Here is an 8,980-nt window from a genome sequence, read left to right as displayed (position 1 = left end):
TAAAATCATTATTCATTTTGCGTGCATTGATATATAGTCAATAAACATAGTACGCGGAACGGAAATTTGCACTTTACGACCAAAATTCTAGTAAATCAGATAAAAATTTGTTTGTTTTAATTTCAAAATATGTGTTTTTGGCGCTAATTGATGCTCATTGAATAGACAAAATGATTACTTTTAACTAAATATTATTATGGTCGTGAAAGGGTTAAAGATATTTTCGGAAGCGGGTATTATATGGGAACTATGACTAATTATGGGCCGATCATAATAAAATTTGGTGACATGAATTTTGTATATATAAAACTTATTTGGAGCGAAATTTGTGTAGAGACAAATATAAATTAAACATTTATGACCGATAAAGTCCAATTTCGGGAGGACATTTGTTTGGCGGCTAGGTGAAATAATGAACCGATTTCAGCCAAGGCTTTGTCCTTGGAAGAATTTCAAAACCTCGGTTTCAGTTTTTAAAAATTTAAAACCGATCGGTTTCGGTTTTGAGATAATTTGTTAAATATTAAGTGTTATAGAAACAAAATCAGTTGATAATATAGGAATTGCTATATTATAATTATAATTTTAAAATTCAAACTTGACGTGTGTTCAAGAGGATAAAGGAAAATTTATTTGAATGGTACTCTTTTAATATATTAAATTAGTTAGCGTATATACATTAAAGTTGGCTAATATGCTTTTCAGTAAAGAAATAATCAAGAATAGGGGACTCAATTTTATTATGATACCCAAAAAGGAGAACTAAACCAAACTAAGGAGTACTTTTTCGTTCTTCAAAATGGATCATGATTCTTATTAGGTATACAAAATGTGGATCTTTATGGTACTTTTTTTATTCTAATAATACGTTTCGAATGAGCTAGAATCCACATTACAATGAATCAATAAACATGAAACTAGAGACATGTTATCCTAAATTAGTATTAATTCACTAAGGGAGACTTAATAGTTATTTCAATTTATTTCTTCCAATTGGGGTGGCGAAGCGTACTGAGTCAGCTATTACTCCATACTTTTATCAGGTATTTGAAAACAACTAAGTATTTGTTACAAAAATGTTGCATTATTTTTTTTAAATTAAATAAATAAACAGTAATTTGGTTTAATTATCAGGAAATTCTCGTGTAATCAAAATTTTTAAATGAGTTTGTGTCATTCTTTATTAACAGGTTTCCTTGCATTGCCTGCGAAAGGTAGCCTGCTACATCATCTGAAGCAATTATAGTAATATAATTTAAAGAAATCTTAAGATATTTAGCGATCTGTTTTTAGGGATATTGGATAAAAAAGTTTATTTCTAATTGCTAAATTTTGAATTTTGAATTTTTGCACTGAAAATAGATTAAAAGTAAAAACCGAAGAATAATTGTCGGTTTCGGTTTAGGCCTTGAAAACGAAACTGTAGTTTACATGGACAGCCAGCCAACCAACCAGCCATTATACCCTCCCCACTATGGTGGTGTAGGGAGTTTAAATACACGGATTTTACTTATTTTATCCAGAGCCCGCTTTTAGGAAATGCATTTCCGACAAACAGTCAGTAGTTGTTCACGAGTTACTTGACAGTGACTTTCGCCCATAAAAAGTTTGAGACAAATTTACTAGATTGTGGTAAAATAATAATTATATTTTGACCTTTATATACAATGGTGTAAATAACATACATACCGGAAAAGATGTCAGCAATCAGATATAATAGAAGAATATTTGTTTGTCTTTTTTATTAAATAAAGGAATAAAATATTAAGTAGATATAACAGTAAGGAGGTTCCTTGAAGCCAAAATTCTAATGAATTAGACAAAATTTATTTTCAAAAATAGTCATACCAATTGATTGCACAAATTTGATTCCTCTGGAATGTGTTATGATTGCGAGAGGTATCAAATTTAAATTGAATTCCTTTGCTGTAAGAAATCGATAAGATTCGTCACTTATTGACAGTCAGTTTCAATTAATTTGTTCTATTTCAAATAATTTTTCTAAATTATTAAATCTGTTCAAACGCGGGTTAAATTCACGAGAAAACATAAATGTATGTATTAGGGTGGGTCAATTTGTTCGGGCCCAAAAAACGTTTTAAAGCGTATAGCAAATTCGTAATCTACGGAAAATTCTATGAACTTTTTCAGAAGGAACCATGGTTCTAAAATCAAAATCGAGCTTCCGGTTTTTTACGAGAAGATTTGGAGCTCAAGACCTCTTTTGCTAGGAGACCTCGGGTATGTTCAATTTTAAAAATAATAATATTTCTTCGTTTGTGTTCCGATTTCAAAAAAATTACATATATATAGAATCTTCTCGTCGAGTACTACATATAACATCTCGTAGCTATATATTCTTTATACATCTTCTTAGAAATTTTTTTAGATAACTTAAAAAGAATAAAAGCACCTTTTTCCCAAAAAAATAACGAAAAATCGCCTTTTTTAATTTTTTGAAATTTAAGCATAACTTTGGACTCAGTCATTATTTTTAATCAATTTTTTCTTTATGTTATATATACATTTCTTGTTAGTCCTATAAATTAAAAATAGAGAAAATCGGAAAATATTTGAAACCGCGGTCATCAAAAAACTGGAGTAGGGTGGGTAAAAATGTTAAAAATGTATTATTCAAATGCCAATATCTCTTACGCTATAAGAGATAATTGATAGCTACGAGATGTTATATGTAGTACTCGACGAGAAGATTGTATATATATGTAATTTTTTGAAATCGGAACACAAACGAAGAAATATTATTATTTTTAAAATTGAACATACCCGAGGTCTCCTAGCAAAAGAGGTCTTGAGCTCCAAATCTTCTCGTAAAAAACCGGAAGCTCGATTTTGATTTTAGAACCATGGTTTCTTCTGGAAAAGTTCTTAGAATTTTCCGTAGATTAGCAATTTGCTATCGCTTAGTAGTCAAAAAAATTGACCCACCCTAGTATGTATAAATAAAAAATGAATAGCTTATAAGAATTGTTAAATTTCAGATTTTATCTGCGAATAAAACTGAATTAGTAAACCAGCTTAAAATAAGTTTTATTTTATTAACCAAGCATATGGCTGTAACAGCCATATGCATAAACATTTACAAAAGGTTTATAAACCAATTATAGGAAAATTTTCATAAACGATCCCCCGGCAGTGAACTACATGAGGTTCACAAGTGAGTTTGATTGGCATTTTTGTCATTTACTTTTAACCTGCAACGCCATATAGTAATAAAATGTGTAAACATTGTGGAAGAAGGTCCACAGAATCTAATATACCCACTCCGGAATTAAAACTATGTGTTTCCACATAGAAATTCATTAAATTTTGTTAAAATTTAACAAAATGTCAATAAAAATAAATTAATAAAATAAATTATAAAACAGTGATGTTTATTTTATCACAGAATATTCGTCATTCGAATACTTTAAATAATAATTGAAATAAACTATATAAAATCGTTTGTACATTAATACATTTTAGCTTAATATAAATCATTTTAGCTTAATAAAAGAATCAGATATACATTTTTTTATCTAAAAATTAGTTGTTATCTTCAAAAATGTATTATTACTAAAAACAATTAATGAAAACAATAAAATTAACGAATATTTTATCCTAATTGAAAGCAACACTAACAACAAAAAAGGGGAAATAAATGAGAAGCATTGCCAGCTTAGACAGAAATCAGTACTTTAGTTATTGCGCCTTTATCAAACTTTAATGAATACAATACTTTTATAAATGGTTTTTAAAGCTAAAGTGTTCGTTAACAAAATTGTGTTTTAAATCTACAATAAGGTTTTTTTATGCATATAGCCGTTAGCATAAACAGCAGATTTGAATATTCAATTCAAATTTACAGAAGCATAAATACATTGAATTTATATAACAAAGTTTATTTTGATCTGCGTATAAAAATCGACAATTAAAAACACTTTTATGCAAATAATATATCGTCCCCTTAATAAAACAATAGTTTATAATTTGTTTGCCATTTCGAAATAATTGAGTTTAACATTGAAGCTGATGTCGGATGCTTTGAAGCTGATGTCGGATTCTGTATAGCAAGATGTGTTACAGGTCGCCAAAAAATTTTAGGAAAGGCTTAAAATGTTTTAATAAATGCTAAAAAAAGTTAACATTTCAAAACAGGGACCGTAACATTTATGACATTTATAATAAAAATGACAACATAATTGTTATTTTTTGATTTTTATTTTTTTTTGTCAGGAACATTTTTCGAGTTTTGATTTTTATTTTTTTGTCAGGAATATTTGTCAAACTTTGATTTTTATATTTTTTTGTCAGAAATAATTCTTATTTTTTGTCAGACTATGATTTTTATTTTTTTTGGTAGATATAAAAATTAATTATTGATTTTTGCTTATATGTATGTATGTATATCTAAATAAAAATCAAAAAAGTCTGACAAATATTCCTGACAAAAAAAATTAAAAATCAAAACTTGACAAATATTTCTGACAAAAAATTAAAAATCAAAAAATAACAATTATTTATGACAAAAAAATAAAAATCAAAGCTTGACAAATATTTTTGACAAAAAAAAATAAAAATCAAGAATTTAAATAGCATGTTATTTTATGAAAATATAGTTGAAAATGATCAAAATGGTATGCTTGATATGACTCTCCGATATTTTTTTGTGATGGCTTTATGCTTTGAAATTTCAAGAAAAATTATTGTTTTCGGTCCCTGTTTCAAAACATATCATGAAGAAATAAAAAGCCTAATAAAAATCCACAATGTTTGTGAATTGCTAAAAAGTTTGGAGATATTTATAAAATAAAATTAATGCGTCTCTTATGGATTTAAAATAAGAATTAAAGTATCATCAAATTTGTTATCTTCCTTTTTGAATTGCAATCTAAAGTACCACACATTATTTCTTTAAGCTTTTGTACAAGAAATAATAAATGTTTGAATTAATTGCCATAAATTTGACATACAAACAATTATTTACCTTAAATAAATACACTACTACTCTCAATGGCAGGTAACAATTAAAAATGAGTTGGAGAAAGAAAAGATACAGGTGTATTTAATTGAATTTGTTCATTTGCTTGTTCAAAATATGAATCGAATCTATTTTTATACTTTGGGGAATATGGAACAAATATCTAATAAGAGATGTATTTAAGTATGGGTATGTGTGTGGGTGGGTTAAAGTTCAATATGAATGAATGGATGGATGGATGGATAATGAAATGTACAACAAAAACAAGAAGCAATAACGCGTAGGAATGTTTTTAATGTCTTGTGTTGTTGTTGAGCTTGTTAGGACTTAAGGCGGGAGTCGTTTAAGTTAAATTAAAGACAATTTCAAAATTCACCACACACCGAGCAAGTAAAAAAAGAGAATGAGAGCAAAACAAAAGAGAGCAACGAAAACAACAGTAATTGTTGTCGAGTAAAATTTAAATGAGAAGTGAATAACAGTAAAAAAAGCACAAAATGCGGAAACTAACTAACTAACACACAAACAAACATAGAGTAAAGGACAAAACACACCCAATGGGCGATTTACAAAAAAAAAAAACAAAAAGAAAAGAAAAAACATTGACAATCACATGGAGGGGTTGTTTTTGACATTTGTCTGTTTCTTAACTACCCCGAGCTCCACTGCACTCGCCCCTTCGTTAAATAAAACAGGTTTAAAACACAGCTGCTGCTCATTGGAATAGTATAACAATCATTTTACAAATTTTCAATTTATTTTAGCATGTCTTTTAGTCATTTCGAATTCAGAACTAAAAATTATGTTGACTTTCATAAGCATGTTCAACTAAGACATTTCCAGGGTTTTTGACCTTTTCGAAATTACATTTAGTGGCAATTAAAGAAGCTCATTACATTTTATTATTATTATTTAAGCAATTAAAAAAACTATAAACACACACACTCACACTACGTACTAGAATTAAATGCAACCCTGCTTTGAAAAAGTCTCGTGACTATTTATTTTACTTCCTGCACTATTTACATCCGCCATATTCAATTTAATTTACTATTTTTTCCTCTTTATTTTTGCTGGCTTTTTCTATTTCTTCTTTGGCTCAAACTACAATAATTAAATTCTTTGTTATATCTACGTAGTACATAGCAGTCTGAATATTTTATTTATATAATGCATATAGTTTTTTTTTCTTTTTTCGTTTAATTTAGTTGACTGAATTACAACCAACTCAATATTTGGTTGTTAGATGTTTGGATGACTGTTTGTTTGTTTGGTGTATGAGACAAATAACATCAACGTTGGCAAACAACAGTGCTGATGATGATTACGATTACGATGATGGTCCGTATTTTATGTTGGGGCTTTTTTCCAAGGCGGCGCTGAATCTAGTGTTGAGTTCGTACGTTTGTTGTTGTCCGTGATGAGTTTCTACACACACACATACACACAGAAACACTCACATATAAGAAGTATTTTCTATTATATTATTTTTTTGTTGGTTCTTTTCCTGCTCCGTCGGTTTGGTTGAAAATCGATATGTTGAAAAGTATATGTACGATGTACGAGTATTTCTTATGTGCATCAGCAGCAATTCATTGTTTCAATTGGCATTTGTTTATTTGAAATTTCATTATATTATAACTATTATTTTCTTTTTTCTCTCTTTTATAATTTCAATTAAAACTATTATTTCAAGGTGATTTAATTTTTAGTATTTTTTTTTTGTACATATAAACTATTTCATAAGCACTTACATTTTTTTAAAACACTTTAATATACATTTTCGATTTTCAGACATTTCGACATATTCGATTTTTTCTTCCTCTCTCAAAAATTTTTCACTATTCTTGTATTTTTCTATTTCATATACACGTAAGTAATGGATTTTTTCTTTAATTTCGTATGGATATTTTTCACACCTCTTGTATTTATTTGTAATTTTCTATTATCAATTTTAATTGGTAATAAATCAATCAAGTGATTTTTCAAATATATTATTTGATTTCTATTAATTTTATTTCATATATATTTTTTATGCTTCTTTATATTCAATTTATTAATGTAATTAACACTTTTTACGTTACTAGGGAGAGGCAAGTGTTTTATAAGACAAATGAGTTAAAACTGATTTGCTGGTATAACCACGGTTAAGGGTAACTTGGAGTAGAGAACGTCTTCATTCAAGTGTAGGTGTGTTTGTGTTTTACAAGGAATAAAAGCTTTGCAATTGACGTTTTGTTGCAGGATTTCATGTCAAAATTTTGGTTGAGTGTGCGTACTGCCACAAATTGGCATTTTTAAATATTTATAAGCACCCTGTGTCTATAAATTCACCTCACCAATAAATAAAATGTTAAAAACGCTATTTTTAATTATTTATTATACCAAGTGATTCTAAAATAGCGCATTAACATTATTATTAAGTTTAAATTTTTAATTGTTCTCTAGTAAATTCAAAAAAGTATTAAACACAATGACGTCATCATAAAACATAAAATAACATTATGCTTTAGTGGTAGGGTTGTTTAGCTACATTAGTGGTGAACAGTCTCATTTGTCTATGCCTTAAAGTATGCAATGTTTCTAACATTTAGATGTTTGCTCCCAATTTAAATAAACCCAACACGTGTGGGATGAATTTTGTTTTCTTTTTCCGGTTTTGGAAATCACTACGGCAATTGAAATTTTAGTGTGGACTCTAAAATTTCAATTGTTGTGAAAAACTTTGTATTCAACTAATGTATTCGATATAGAAGATTAAGGTTGGAAAACAAAATGTTTGTTTGGTAGCAAACTAATATTCAAATAATACCTTTTTAAATCCTAGAGTCAGTGTTGCCATAATTTTTTTGAAGAAAACTTTTTATTTCTAAAAAAAAAACTTTTTTTTCAACAAAAAAACTTTTTTAACTACATACATACTAAAATTACAAAACCCTATTCGTACATATAATCAGACTGAGATAATTTATGTGAATTTATTGGTGAAGACACTTCAGCTCCTAAATAAATCAATTAAACCATTTAGTAAATGAATTTGGGAAAATAATTTTGAAATAATCGGTTCAACTTATTGATATCATAAATTTACAATTTTCCAAAAAACTTTTTTTTTTAAAAAATAAAACTTTTTGCACCTCAAAAACCTTGCAAAAAAAGGGAAAACTTGACATATGGTAACGCTGCCTAGAGTACTAAACTTAATAATTTTATTATTTTCATACAGTGCTGTGCGAAATAATAACTTATTTTTATTTGGTAAATATTTTCCATTATGAATGATATTTAAATTTATTTTTTATTTATTTAAGAACTGTACTAAAAGATACACCAACCACAAATGTTTTAGTTTTTTTATGACTTTATTTAAATAACAAATTTAAAAAAATCATGATTCAAAATAATTTCTTAAACAATAATATTGAATATTATAATAATATGCCTAGTTAATTCAATAACCTGAATGACCGCCATTGTTGTTTAAAACGCACTGAACTCTTCTGGGTATTGATTTTATAAATTTTTGACATTTTTGTATAGAAATTGAATCCCATTTCTTTTTATCCTCTTCCTAACTAATTTTGAGGAGTGCTTAGAATCATTGTCCTGTTGAAGAGTCCATTCTGGTAGCATATTGTTCTCCGCACAGGGTAGATCATATCCATCAAAATATCACTTTACATTTCTTTGTTCATTATTGCTCTTATCTGACCATAGAAAATGCACCACACACCATTATACTTCCTCCGCCGTGTTTTACAGACTTTTTTGTATAACTATCATCTAATTCCTTTCCGTTTGGTCTTCCAACATTTCTGCGACTATCTGACCCGAACAAGTTAATTTTTGTCTCGTCGCTCCATAAAATGTTCTTAAAATCATCAACTACACTATTTTTAAATTTTGTGACAAATTTTTTTCGAGCTGCTTTGTTTTTTTAGCTTAAAAGTGGTACCTTCCTGGCGAACCTACTTTTTCAAACCTTTCTCTAAAAGTCTTCGT

This window comes from Calliphora vicina, chromosome 3, assembly GCF_958450345.1.
Source record: "Calliphora vicina chromosome 3, idCalVici1.1, whole genome shotgun sequence".
Classification (NCBI taxonomy): Eukaryota; Metazoa; Arthropoda; class Insecta; order Diptera; family Calliphoridae; genus Calliphora; species Calliphora vicina.
Note: the sequence above shows the minus strand (reverse complement) of the source record.